This window comes from Schistocerca americana, chromosome 7 (genome assembly GCF_021461395.2).
Source record: "Schistocerca americana isolate TAMUIC-IGC-003095 chromosome 7, iqSchAmer2.1, whole genome shotgun sequence".
Lineage (NCBI taxonomy): Eukaryota > Metazoa > Arthropoda > Insecta > Orthoptera > Acrididae > Schistocerca > Schistocerca americana.
In genome coordinates this window covers 25105626-25120901 of record NC_060125.1, presented here as the reverse complement: position 1 = coordinate 25120901, position 15276 = coordinate 25105626, and positions in this window count along the sequence as shown.

Genomic DNA, 15276 nt, shown 5'->3' with positions numbered 1-15276 from the left:
AGGCACAATGCCGCCTTAAGTACAAGAATAGAGCCTCTTCTTACAGTCGGTGCTTTGAACATTCGCTGTGAGACCAGTATTAGTTTCCGATACACCACTGCTGGTTCAGATTTTTCCTTGGACCTTTACATTGACGATGAAACACAGATATGGCATCGGAAGTAAATACAAAAGGCACAATGCCGCCTTAAGTACAAGAATAGAGACTCTTCTTACCGTCGGTGTTTTGAGCATTCCCTGTGAGACCAGTATTAGTTTCCGATACACCACTGCAGGTTCAATGTATTCCTTGGACCTTCACATTGACGATGAAACACAGAAATCGCATCGGAGTTAAAAACAAAAGGCACAATGCCACCTTAAGTACAAGAATAGAGACTCTTCTAACAGTCGGTGCTTTGAGCATTCCCTGTGAGACCAGTATTAGTTTCCGCTACATCTCTGCAGGTCAATGTATTCCTTGGACCTTCACATTGCCGATGAAACACAGAAATGGCATCGGAATTAAATACAAAAGGCACAATGCCGCCTTAAGTACAAGAATAGAGACTCTTCTTCCAGTCGGTGCTTTGAGCATTCCCTGTGTGACCAGTATTAGTTTCCGATACACCACTGCAGGTTCAATGTATTCCTTGGACCTTCACATTGACGATGAAACACAGAAATCCCATCGGAATTAAATACAAAAGGCACATTGCCGCCATAAGTACAAGAATAGAGACTCATCTTACAGTCGGTGCTTTGAGCATTCCCTGTGAGCCAGTATTAGTTTCCGCTACACCTCTGCAGGTTCAGTTTATTTCTTGGACCTTCACATTGACGATGAAGACAGAAATGGCATCGGAATTAAATACAAATGGCACAATGCCGCCTTAAGTACAGGAATAGAGACTCTTCTTACAGTCGGTGCTTTGAGCATTCCCTGTGAGACCAGTATTAGTTTCCGATACACCACTGCAGGTTCAATGTATTCCTTGGACCTTCACATTGACGATGAAACACAGAAATGGCATCGGAATTAAATACAAAAGGCACAATGCCGCCTTAAGTACAAGAATAGAGACTCTTCTTACAGTCGGTGCTTTGAGCATTCCCTGTGAGACCAGTATTAGTTTCCGATACACCACTGCAGGTTCAATGTATTCCTTGAACCTTCACTTTGACGATGAAACACAGAAATGGCATCGGAATTAAATACAAAAGCCACAATGCCGCCTTAAGTACAAGAACAGAGACTCTTCTTACAGTCGGTTTTTTGAGCATTCCCTGTGAGACCAGTATTAGTTTCCGATACACCACCGCAGGTTCAATGTATTTCTTGGACCTTCACATTGACCATGAAACACAGAAATCGCGTCGGAATTAAATCCAAAACGCACAATGCCGCCTTAAGTACAAGAAGACAGACTCTACTTACAGTCGGTGCTTTGAGCATTCCCTGTGAGACCAGTATTAGTTTCCGATACACCACTGCAGGTTCAATGTATTCCTTGGACCTTCACATTGACGATGAAATACAGAAATGGCATCGGAATTAAATCCAAAACCACAATGCCGCCTTAAGTACAAGAATAAAGGCTCCTCTTACCGTCGGTGCTTTGAGCATTCCTTGTGAGACCAGTATTAGTTTCCGCTACACCTCTGCAGGTTCCGTTTATTCCTTGGACCATCACAGTGACGATGAAACACAGAAATGACATCGGAATTAAATACAAAAGGCAAAATGCCGCCTTAAGTACGAGAATAGAGACTCTTCTTACAGTCGGTGCTTTGAGCATTCCCCGTGAGACCAGTATTAGTTTCCGATACACCACTGCAGGTTCAATTTATTCCTTGGACCTTCACATTGACGATGAAACACAGAAATCGAATCGGAATGAAATCCAAAACGCACAATGCCGCCTTAAGTATAAGAATAGAGACTCTACTTATAGTCGGTGCTTTGAGCATTCCCTGTGAGACCAGTATTAGTTTCCAATACTCCACTGCAGGTTCAATGTATTCCTTGGACCTTCACATTGACGATGAAATACAGAAATCGCATCGGAATCAAATACATAAGGCACAATGCCGCCTTAAGTACAAGAATAGAGACTCTTCTTATGTCGGTGCTTTGAGCATTCCCTGTGAGACCAGTAATAGTATCCGATACACCACTGCAGGTTCAATCTATTCCTTGGACATACACATTGACGATGAAACACTGAAATTACATCGGAATTAAATACAAAAGGAACAATGCCGCCTCAAGTACAAGAATAGAGACTCCTCATACCGTCGGTGCTTTGAGCATTTCCTGTGAGACCAGTATTCGTTTCCGATACACCACTGGAAGTTCAATAAATTCCTTGGACATTCACATTGACGATGAAACACTGAAATTACATCGGAATTAAATACAAAAGGTACAATTCCGCCTTAAGTACCAGAATAGAGACTCTTCTTACCGTCGGTGCTTTGAGCATTCCCTGTGAGACCAGTATTAGTTTCCGCTACACCTCTGCAAGTTCAGTTTATTCCTTGGACCTTCACATTGACGTAGAAACACAGAAATGGCATCGGAATTAAATACAAAAGGCACAATGCCGCCTTAAGTACAAGAATAGAGACTCTTCTTACAGTCGGCGCTTTGAGCATTCCCTGTGAGACCAGTATTAGTTTCCGCTACACCTCTGCAGGTTCAGTTTATTCCTTGGACCTTCACATTGACGATGAAACACAGAAATCTCATCGGAATTAAATACAGAAGGCACAATGCCGCCTTAAGTACAAGAATAGAGTCTCTTCTTACCGTCGGTGCTTTGAGCATTCCCTGTAAGACCAGTATTAGTTCCTGCTACACCTCTGCAGGTTCAATGTATTCCTTGGACCTTCACATTGACGATGATACACAGAAATCGCATCGGAATTAAATACAAAAGGCACAATGCCGCCTTAAGTACAAGAATACAGACTCTTCTTACAGTCGGTGCTTTGAGGATTCCCTGTGAGACCAGTATTAGTTTCCGATGCACCACTGCAGGTTCAATGTATTCCTTGGACCTTCACATTGACGATGAAACACAGAAATCGCATCGGAATTAAATACAAAAGGTACAATGCCGCCATAAGTACAAGAATAGAGAGTCTTCTAACAGTCGGTGCTTTGAGCATTCCCTGTGAGACCAGTATTAGTTTCCGCTACATCTCTGCAGGTTCAATGTATTCCTTGGGCCTTCACATTGACGATGAAACACAGAAATGGCATCGGAATTAAATACAAAAGGCACAATGCCGCCTTAAGTACAAGAATAGAGACTCTTCTTCCAGTCGGTGCTTTGAGCATTCCCTGTGTGACCAGTATAAGTTTCCGATACACCACTGCAGGTTCAATGTATTCCTTGGACCTTCACATTGACGATGAAACACAGAAATCCCATCGGAATTAAATACAAAAGGCACAATGCCGCCATAAGTACAAGAATAGAGACTCATCTTACAGTCGGTGCTTTGAGCATTCCCTGTGAGACCAGTATTAGTTTCCGCTACACCTCTGCAGGTTCAGTTTATTCCTTGGACCTTCACATTGACGATGAACACAGAAATGGCATCGGAATTAAATACAAATGGCACAATGCCGCCTTAAGTACAGGAATAGAGACTCTTCTTACAGTCGGTGCTTTGAGCATTCCCTGTGAGACCAGTATTAGTTTCCGATACACCACTGCAGGTTCAATGTATTCCTTGGACCTTCACATTGACGATGAAACACAGAAATGGCATCGGAATTAAATACAAAAGGCACAATGCCGCCTTACGTACAAGAATAGAGACTCTTCTTACAGTCGGTGCTTTGAGCATTCCCTGTGAGACCAGTATTAGTTTCCGATACACCACTGCAGGTTCAATGTATTCCTTGAACCTTCACTTTGACGATGAAACACAGAAATGGCATCGGAATTAAATACAAAAGCCACAATGCCACCTTAAGTACAAGAATAGAGACTCTTCTTACAGTCGGTTTTTTGAGCATTCCCTGTGAGACCAGTATTAGTTTCCGATACACCACCGCAGGTTCAATGTATTTCTTGGACCTTCACATTGACCATGAAACACAGAAATCGCATCGGAATTAAATCCAAAACGCACAATGCCGCCTTAAGTACAAGAAGACAGACTCTACTTACAGTCGGTGCTTTGAGCATTCCCTGTGAGACCAGTATTAGTTTCCGATACACCACTGCAGGTTCAATGTATTCCTTGGACCTTCACATTGACGATGAAATACAGAAATGGCATCGGAATTAAATCCAAAAGAACAATGCCGCCTTAAGTACAAGAATAAAGTCTCCTCTTACCGTCGGGTGCTTTGAGCATTCCCTGTGAGACCAGTATTAGTTTCCGCTACACCTCTGCAGGTTCCGTTTATTCCTTGGACCATCACAGTGACGATGAAACACAGAAATGACATCGGAATTAAATACAAAAGGCAAAATGCCGCCTTAAGTACGAGAATAGAGACTCTTCTTACAGTCGGTGCTTTGAGCATTCCCTGTGAGACCAGTATTAGTTTCCGATACACCACTGCAGGTTCAATGTATTCCTTGGACCTTCACATTGACGATGAAACACAGAAATCGAATCGGAATGAAATCCAAAACGCACAATGCCGCCTTAAGTATAAGAATAGAGACTCTACTTATAGTCGGTGCTTTGAGCATTCCCTGTGAGACCAGTATTAGTTTCCAATAGTCCACTGCAGGTTCAATGTATTCCTTGGACCTTCACATTGACGATGAAATACAGAAATCGCATCGGAATCAAATACATAAGGCACAATGCCGCCTTAAGTACAAGAATAGAGACTCTTCTTACTGTCGGTGCTTTGAGCATTCCCTGTGAGACCAGTAATAGTATCCGATACACCACTGCAGGTTCAATCTATTCCTTGGACATACACATTGACGATGAAACACTGAAATTACATCGGAATTAAATACAAAAGGAACAATGCCGCCTCAAGTACAAGAATGGAGACTCCTCATACCGTCGGTGCTTTGAGCATTTCCTGTGAGACCAGTATTCGTTTCCGATACACCACTGGAAGTTCAATAAATTCCTTGGACATTCACATTGACGATGAAACACTGAAATTACATCGGAATTAAATACAAAAGGTACAATTCCGCCTTAAGTACCAGAAAAGAGACTCTTCTTACCGTTGGTGCTTTGAGCATTCCCTGTGAGACCAGTATTAGTTTCCGCTACACCTCTGCAAGTTCAGTTTATTCCTTGGACCTTCACATTGACGTAGAAACACAGAAATGGCATCGGAATTAAAAAAAAAAATCACAATGCCGCCTTAAGTACGAGAATAGACACTCTTCATACACTCGGTGCTTTCAGCATTCCCTGTGAGACCAGTATTAGTTTCCGATACACCACTGCAGGTTCAATGTATTCCTTGGACCTTCACATTGACGATGAAACACAGATATCGCATCGGAATTAAATACAAAACGCACAATGCCGCCTTAAGTACAAGAATACAGACTCTACTTACAGTCGGTGCTTTGAGCATTCCCTGTGGGACCAGTATTAGTTTCCGATACACCACTGCAGGTTCAATGTATTCCTTGGACCTTCACATTGACGATGAAATACAGAAATCGCATCGGAATCAAATACAAAAGGCACAATGCCGCCTTAAGTACAAGAATAGAGACTCTTCTTACAGTCGGTGCTTTGAGCATTCCCTGTGAGACCAGTAATAGTATCCTATACACCACTGCAGGTTCAATCTATTCCTTGGACATACACATTGACGATGAAACACTGAAATTACATCGGAATTAAATACAAAAGGTACAATGCCGCCTTAAGTACAAGAATAGAGACTCTTCATACCGTCGGTGCTTTAAGCATTCCCTGTGAGACCAGTATTAGTTTCCGCTACACCTCTGCAGGTTCGGTTTATTCCTTGGACCTTCACATTGACGATGAAACACAGAAATGGCATCGGAATTAAATACAAAAGGCACAATGCCGCCTTAAGTACAAGAATAGAGACTCTGTTTACAGTCGGTGCCTTGAGCATTCCCTGTGAAACCAGTATTAGTTTACGCTACACCTCTGCAGGTTCAGTTTATTCCTTGGACCTTCACATTGAGGATGAAACACAGAAATCGCATCAGAATTAAATACGAAACTCACAATGCCGCCTTAAGTACAAGAATAGAGACTCTTCTTACTGTCGGTGCTTTGAGCATTCCCTGTGAGACCAGTATTAGTATCCGATACACCACTGCAGGTTCAATCTATTCCTTGGACATACACATAGACGATGAAACACTGAAATTGCATCGGAATTAAATACAAAAGGAACAACGCCGCCTCAAGTACAAGAATAGAGACTCCTCATACCGTCGGTGCTTTGAGCATTTCCTGTGAGACCAGTATTCGTTTCCGATACACCACTGGAGGTTCAATAAATTCCTTGGACATTCACATTGACGATGAAACACTGAAATTACATCGGAATTAAATACAAAAGGAACAATTCCGCCTTAAGTACCAGAATAGAGACTCTTCTTACCGTCGGTGCTTTGAGCATTCCCTGTGAGACCAGTATTAGTTTCCGCTACACCTCTGCAAGTTCAGTTTATTCCTTGGACCTTCACATTGACGTAGAAACACAGAAATGGCATCGGAATTAAATACAAAAGGCACAATGCCGACTTAAGTACGAGAATAGACACTCTTCTTACAGTCGGTGCTTTTAGCATTACCTGTGTGACCAGTATTAGTTTCCGATACACCACTGCAGGTTCAATGTATTCCTTGGACCTTCACATTGACGATGAAACACAGAAATGGCATCGGAATTAAATACAAAAGGCACAATGCCGCCTTAAGTACCAGAATAGGGACTCTTCTTACAGTCGGTGCTTTCAGCATTCCCTGTGAGACCAGTATTAGTTTCCGATACACCACTGCAGGTTCAATGTATTCCTTGGACCTTCACATTGACGATGAAACACAGATATCGCATCGGAATTAAATACAAAACGCACAATGCCGCCTTAAGTACAAGAATACAGACTCTACTTACAGTCGGTGCTTTGAGCATTCCAGGTAGGACCAGTATTAGTTTCCGATACACCACTGCAGGTTCAATGTATTCCTTGGACCTTCACATTGACGATGAAATACCGAAATCGCATCGGAATCAAATACAAAAGGCACAATGCCGCCTTAAGTACAAGAATAGAGACTCTTCTTACAGTCGGTGCTTTGAGCATTCGCTGTGAGACCAGTAATAGTATCCTATACACCACTGCAGGATCAATCTATTCCTTGGACATACACATTGACGATGAAACACTGAAATTACATCGGAATTAAATACAAAAGGTACAATGCCGTCTTAAGTACAAGAATAGAGACTCTTCATACCGTCGGTGCTTTGAGCATTCACTGTGAGACCAGTATTAGTTTCCGCTACACCTCTGCAGGTTCGGTTTATTCCTTGGACCTTCACATTGACGATAAAACACAGAAATGGCATCGGAATTAAATACAAAAGGCACAATGCCGCCTTATGTACAAGAATAGAGACTCTGTTTACAGTCGGTGCCTTGAGCATTCCCTGTGAGACCAGTATTAGTTTACGCTACACCTCTGCAGGTTCAGTTTATTCCTTGGACCTTCCAATTGAGGATGAAACACAGAAATCGCATCAGAATTAAATACGAAAGGCACAATGCCGCCTTAAGTACAAGAATAGAGACTCTTCTTACAGTCCGTGCTTTGAGCATTCCCTGTGAGACCAGTATTAGTTTCCGCTACACCTCTGCAGGTTCAATTTATTCCTTGGACCTTCACATTGACGATGAAACGCAGAAATCGCATCGGAATTAAATGCAAAAGGCACAATGCCGCCCTAAGTACAAGAATAGAGACTCTTGTTACAGTCGGTGCTTTGAGCATTCCCTGTGAGACCAGTATTATTTTCCGCTACACCTCTGCAGGTTCAGTTTATTCCTTGGACCTTCACATTGACGATGAAACACAGAAATGGCATCGGAATTAAATAGAAAAGGCACAATGCAGCCTTAAGTACAAGAATAGAGACTCTTCTTACAGTCGGTGCTTTGAGCATTCCCTGTGAGACCAGTATTAGTTTCCGATACACCACTGCAAGTTCAATGTATTCCTTGGACCTTCACATTGACGATGAAACACAGAAATCGCATCGTAATTAAATCCAAAACGCACAATGCCGCCTTAAGTACAAGAATACAGACTCTACTTACAGTCGGTGTTTTGAGCATTCCCTGTGAGACCAGTATTACTTTCCGATACACCACTGCAAGTTCAATGTATTCCTTGGACCTTCACATTGACGATGAACTACAGAAATCACATCGGAATCAAATACAAAAAGCACAATGCCGCCTTAAGTACAAGAATAGAGACTCTTCTTACAGTTGGTGCTTTGAACATTCCCTGTGTGACCAGTAATAGTATACGATACACCCCTGCAGGTTCAATCTATTCCTTGGACATACATATTGACGATGAAACACTGAAATTACATCGGAATTAAATACAAAAGGAACAATGCCGCCTTAAGTACAAGAATATAGACTCTTCTTACCGTCGGTGCTTTGAGCATTCCCTGTGAGACCAGTATTAGTTTCCGATACACCTCTGCAGGTTCAATGTATTCCTTGGACCTTCACATTGACGATGGAACGCAGAAATCGCATCGGAATTAAATACAAAAGGCACAATGCCGCCTTAAGTACAACAATAGATACTCTTCTTACAGTCGGTGCTTTAAACATTCCCTGTGAGAGCAGTATTAGTTTCCGATACGCCACTGCCAGGTCAATGTATTCCTTGGACCTTTGAATTGACGATGATACAAAGAAATCGCATCGGAATTAAATACAAAGGGCACAATTCCGCCTCAAGTACATGAATGGACACTCATCTTACAGTCGATGCTTTGAGCATTCCCTGTGAGACCAGTATTAGTTTCCGATACACCACTCCAGGTTCAATGTATTCCTTGGACCTTCAAATTGACGATGATACACAGAAATCGCATCGGAATTAAATACAAAGGGCACAATGCCGCCGTAAGTACAAGAATAGAGACTCTTCTTACTGTCGGTGCTTTGAGCATTCCCTGTGAGACCAGTATTAGTTTCCGATACACCACTGCAGTTTCAATGTATTCCTTGGACCTTCAAATTGACGATGATACACAGAAATCGCATCGGAATTAAATACAAAAGGCACAATGCCGCCTTAAATACAAGAATAGAGACTCTTCTTACAGTCTGTGCTTTGAGCATTCCCTGTGAGACCAGTATTAGTTTCTGATACGCCACTGCAGGTTCAGTGTATTCCTAGGACCTTCAAATTGACGATGATACACAGAAATCGCATCGGAACTAAATACAAAAGGCACAATGCCGCCTTAAGTACTAGAATAGAGACTCTTCTTACAGTCGGTGCTTTGAGCATTCCCTGTGAGACCAGTATTAGTTTCCGCTACACCTCTGCAGGTTCAGTTTATTCCTTGGACCTTTACATTGACGATGAAACACAGAAATGGCATCGGCATTAAATACAAAAGGCACAATGCCGCCTTAAGTACAAGAATAGAGACTCTTCTTACAGTCGGTGCTTTGAGCATTCCCTGTGAGACCAGTAATAGTAACCGATACACCACTGCAGGTTCAATGTATTCCTTGGACCTTCACATTGACGATGAAACACAGAAATGGCATCGGAATTAAATACAAAACGCACAATGCCGCCTCAAGTACAAGAATAGAGACTCTTCTTACAGTCGGTGCTTTGAGAATTCCCTGTGAGACCAGTATTAGTTTCCGCTACACCCCTGTAGGTTCAGTTTATTCCTTGGACCTTCACATTGACGATGAAACACAAAAATGGCATCGGAATTAAATACAAAAGGCACAATGCCGCCATAAGTACAAGAATAGAGACTCTTCTTGCAGTCGGTGCTTTGAGCATTCCCTGTTAGACTAGTAATAGTATCCGATACACCACTGCAGGTTCAATGTATTCCTTGGACCTTCACATTGACGATGAAACATAGAAATCGCATCGGAATGAAATACAAAAGGCACAATGCCGCCTTAAGTACAAGAATAGGGACTGTTCTTACAGTCGGAGCTTTGAGCATTCCCTGTGAGACCAGTAACAGTAACCGATACACCACTGCAGGTTCAATGTATTCCTTGGACTTTCACATTGACGATGAAACACAGAAATGGCTTCGGAATTAAATACAAAAGGCACAATGCCGCCTTAATTACAAGAATAGAGACTCTTCTTACAGTCGGTGCTTTGAGAATTCCCTGTGAGACCAGTATTAGTTTCCGCTACACCCCTGCAGGTTCAGTTTATTCCTTGGACCTTCACATTGACGATGAAACACAAAAATGGCATCGGAATTAAATACAAAAGGCACAATGCCGCCTTAAGTACAAGAATAGAGACTCTTCTTACAGTCGGTGCTTTGAGCATTCCCTGTGAGACCAGTATTAGTTTCCGATACACCACTGCAAGTTCAATGTGTTCCTTGGATCTTCACATTGACGATGAAACGCAGAAATCGCATCGGAATTAAATACAAAAGGCACAATGCCGCCTTAAGTACAAGAATAGAGACTCTTCTTACAGTTGGTGCTTTGAACTTTCCCTGTGAGACCAGTAATAGTATCCGATACACCACTGCAGGTTCAATCTATTCATTGGACATACACATTGACGATGAAACACTGAAATTACATCGGAATTAAATACAAAAGGAACAATGCCGCCTTAAGTACAAGAATATAGACTCTTCTTACCGTCGGTGCTTTGAGCATTCCCTGTGAGACCAGTATTAGTTTCCGATACACCTCTGCAGGTTCAATGTATTCCTTGGATCTTCACATTGACGATGAAACGCAGAAATCGCATCGGAATTAAATACAAAAGGCACAATGCCGCCTTAAGTACAAGAATAGAGACTCTTCTTACAGTTGGTGCTTTGAACTTTCCCTGTGAGACCAGTAATAGTATCCGATACACCACTGCAGGTTCAATCTATTCATTGGACATACACATTGACGATGAAACACTGAAATTACATCGGAATTAAATACAAAAGGAACAATGCCGCCTTAAGTACAAGAATATAGACTCTTCTTACCGTCGGTGCTTTGAGCATTCCCTGTGAGACCAGTATTAGTTTCGAATACACCTCTGCAGGTTCAATGTATTCCTTGGATCTTCTCATTGACGATGAAACGCAGAAATCGCATCGGAATTAAATACAAAAGGCACAATGCCGCCTTAAGTACAAGAATAGAGACTCTTCTTACAGTTGGTGCTTTGAACATTCCCTGTGAGACCAGTAATAGTATCCGATACACCACTGCAGGTTCAATTTATTCCTTGGACATACACATTGACGATGAAACACTGAAATTACATCAGAATTAAATACAAAAGGCACAATGCCGCCTTAAGTACAAGAATAGAGACTCTTCTTATAGTCGGTGCTTTAAACATTCCCTGTGAGAGCAGTATTAGTTTCCGATACGCCACTGCCGGGTCAATGTATTCCTTGGACCTTCGAATTGACAATGATACAAAGAAATCGCATCGGAATTAAATCCAAATGGCACAATTCCGCCTTAAGTACATGAATAGACACTCATCTTACAGTCGATGCTTTGAGCATTCCCTGTGAGACCAGTATTAGTTTCCGATACACCACTGCAGGTTCAATGTATTACTTGGACCTTGACATTGACGATGAAACACAGAAATCGCATCGGAATTAAATACAAATGGCACAATGCCGCCTTAAGTACAAGAATAGAGACTCTTCCTACAGTCGGTGCTTTGAGCATTCCCTGTGAGACCAGTATTAGTTTCCGATACACCACTGCAGGTTCAATGTATTCCTTGGACCTTCAAATTGGCGATGATACACAGAAATCGCATCGGAATTAAATACAAAAGGCACAATGCCGACTTAAGTACAAGAATAGAGACTCTTCTTACAGTCGGTTCTTTGAGCATTCCCTGTGAGACCAGTATTAGTTTCCGATACGCCACTGCAGGTTCAGTGTATTCCTAGGACCTTCAAATTGACGATGATACACAGAAATCGCATCGGAACTAAATACAAAAGGCACAATGCCGCCTTAAGTACTAGAATAGAGACTCTTCTTACAGTCGGTGCTTTGAGCATTCCCTGTGAGACCAGTATTAGTTTCCGTTACACCTCTGCAGGTTCAGTTTACTCCTTGGATGTTTACATTGACGATGAAACACAGAAATGGCATCGGCATTAAATACAAAGGGCACAATGCCGCCTTAAGTACAAGAATAGAGACTCTTCTTACAGTCGGTGCTTTGAGCATTCCCTGTGAGACCAGTAATAGTAACCGATACACCACTGCAGGTTCAATGTATTCCTTGGACCTTCACATTGACGATGAAACTCAGACATGGCATCGGAATTAAATTCAAAATGCACAATGCCGCCTTAAGTACAAGAATAGAGACTCTTCTTACAGTCGGTGCTTTGAGAATTCCCTGTGAGACCAGTATTAGTTTCCGCTACACACCTGCAGGTTCAGTTTATTCCTTGGACCTTCACATTGACGATGAAACACAAAAATGGCAACGGAATTAAATACAAAAGGCACACTGCCGCCTTAAGTACAAGAATAGAGACTCTTCTTACAGTCGGTGCTTTGAGCATTCCCTGTGAGACCAGTAATAGTATCCGATACACCACTGCAGGTTCAATGTATTCCTTGGACCTTCACATTGACGATGAAACATAGAAATCGCATCGGAATTAAATACAAAAGGCACACTGCCGCCTTAAGTACAAGAATAGAGACTCTTCTTACAGTCGGAGCTTTGAGCATTCCCTGTGAGACCAGTAATAGTAACCGATACACCACTGCAGGTTCAATGTATTCCTTGGACTTTCACATTGACGATGAAACACAGAAATGGCTTCGGAATTAAATACAAAAGGCACAATGCCGCCTTAAGTACAAGAATAGAGACTCTTCTTACAGTCGGTGCTTTGAGAATTCCCTGTGAGACCAGTATTAGTTTCCGATAAACCCCTGCAGGTTCAGTTTATTCCTTGGACCTTCACATTGACGATGAAACACAAAAATGGCAACGGAATTAAATACAAAAGGCAGAATGCCGCCTTAAGTACAAGAATAGAGACTCTTCTTACAGTCGGTGCTTTGAGAATTCCCTGTGAGACCAGTATTAGTTTCCGCTACACCCCTGCAGGTTCAGTTTATTCCTTGGACCTTCACATTGACGATGAAACACAAAAATGGCATCGGAATTAAATACAAAAGGCACAATGCCGCCTTAAGTACAAGAATAGAGACTCTTCTTACAGTCGGTGCTTTGAGCATTCCCTGTGAGACCAGTAATAGTATCCGATACACCACTGCAGGTTCAATGTATTCCTTGGACCTTCACATTGACGATGAAACATAGAAATCGCATCGGAATTAAATACAAAAGGCACACTGCCGCCTTAAGTACAAGAATAGAGACTCTTCTTACAGTCGGAGCTTTGAGCATTCCCTGTGAGACCAGTAATAGTAACCGATACACCACTGCAGGTTCAATGTATTCCTTGGACTTTCACATTGACGATGAAACACAGAAATGGCTTCGGAATTAAATACAAAAGGCACAATGCCGCCTTAAGTACAAGAATAGAGACTCTTCTTACAGTCGGTGCTTTGAGAATTCCCTGTGAGACCAGTATTAGTTTCCGATAAACCCCTGCAGGTTCAGTTTATTCCTTGGACCTTCACATTGACGATGAAACACAAAAATGGCAACGGAATTAAATACAAAAGGCACAATGCCGCCTTAAGTACAAGAATAGAGACTCTTCTTACAGTCGGTGCTTTGAGCATTCCCTGTGAGACCAGTAATAGTATCCGGTACAACCACTGCAGGTTCAGTTTATTCCTTGGACATACACATTGACGATGAAACACAGAAATTACATCGGAATTAAATACAAAAGGAACAATGCCGCCTTAAGTACAAGAATAGAGACTCTTCTTACAGTCGGTGCTTTGAGCATTCCCTGTGAGACCAGTATAAGTATCCGCTACACCTCTGCAGGTTCAGTTTATTCGTTGGACCTTCACATTGACGATGAAACACAGAAATGGCATCGGAATTAAATACAAAAGGCACAATGCTGCCTTAAGTACAAGAATAGAGACTCTTCTTTCAGTCGGTGCTTTGAGCATTCCCTGTGAGACCAGTAATAGTATCCGATACACCACTGCAGGTTCTATCTATTCCTTGGACAACACATTGACGATGAAACACAGAAATTACATCGGAATTAAATACAAAAGGAACAATGCCGCCTTAAGTACAAGAATAGAGACTCTTCTTACAGTCGGTGCTTTGAGCATTCCCTGTGAGACCAGTATTAGTTTCCGCTACACCTCTGCAGGTTCAGTTTATTCCTTGGACCTTTACATTGACGATGAGACACAGAAATGGCATCGGCATTAAATACAAAAGGCACAATGCCGCCTTAAGTACAAGAATAGAGACTCTTCTTACAGTCGGTGCTTTGAGCATTCCCTGTGAGACCAGTAATAATATCCGATACACCACTGCAGGTTCAATGTATTCCTTGGACCTTCACATTGACGATGAAACATAGAAATCGCATCGGAATTAAATACAAAAGGCACAATGCCGCCTTAAGTACAAGAATAGAGACTCTTCTTACAGTCGGTGCTTTGAGCATTCCCTGTGAGACCAGTAATAGTAACCGATACACCACTGCAGGTTCAATGTATTCCTTGGACCTTCACATTGACGATGAAACACAGAAATGGCATCGGAATTAAATACAAAAGGCACAATGCCGCCTTAAGTACAAGAATAGAGACTCTTCTTACAGTCGGTGCTTTGAGCATTCCCTGTGAGACCAGTATTAGTTTCCGCTACACCTCTGCAGGTTCAGTTTTTTCCTTGGACTTTCACATTGACGATGAAACACAGAAATGGCTTCGGAATTAAATACAAAAGGCACAATGCCGCCTTAAGTACAAGAATAGAGACTCTTCATACAGTCGGAGCTTTGAGCATTCCCTGTGAGACCAGTAATAGTAACCGATACACCACTGCAGGTTCAATCTATTCCTTGGACATACACATTGACGATGAAACACA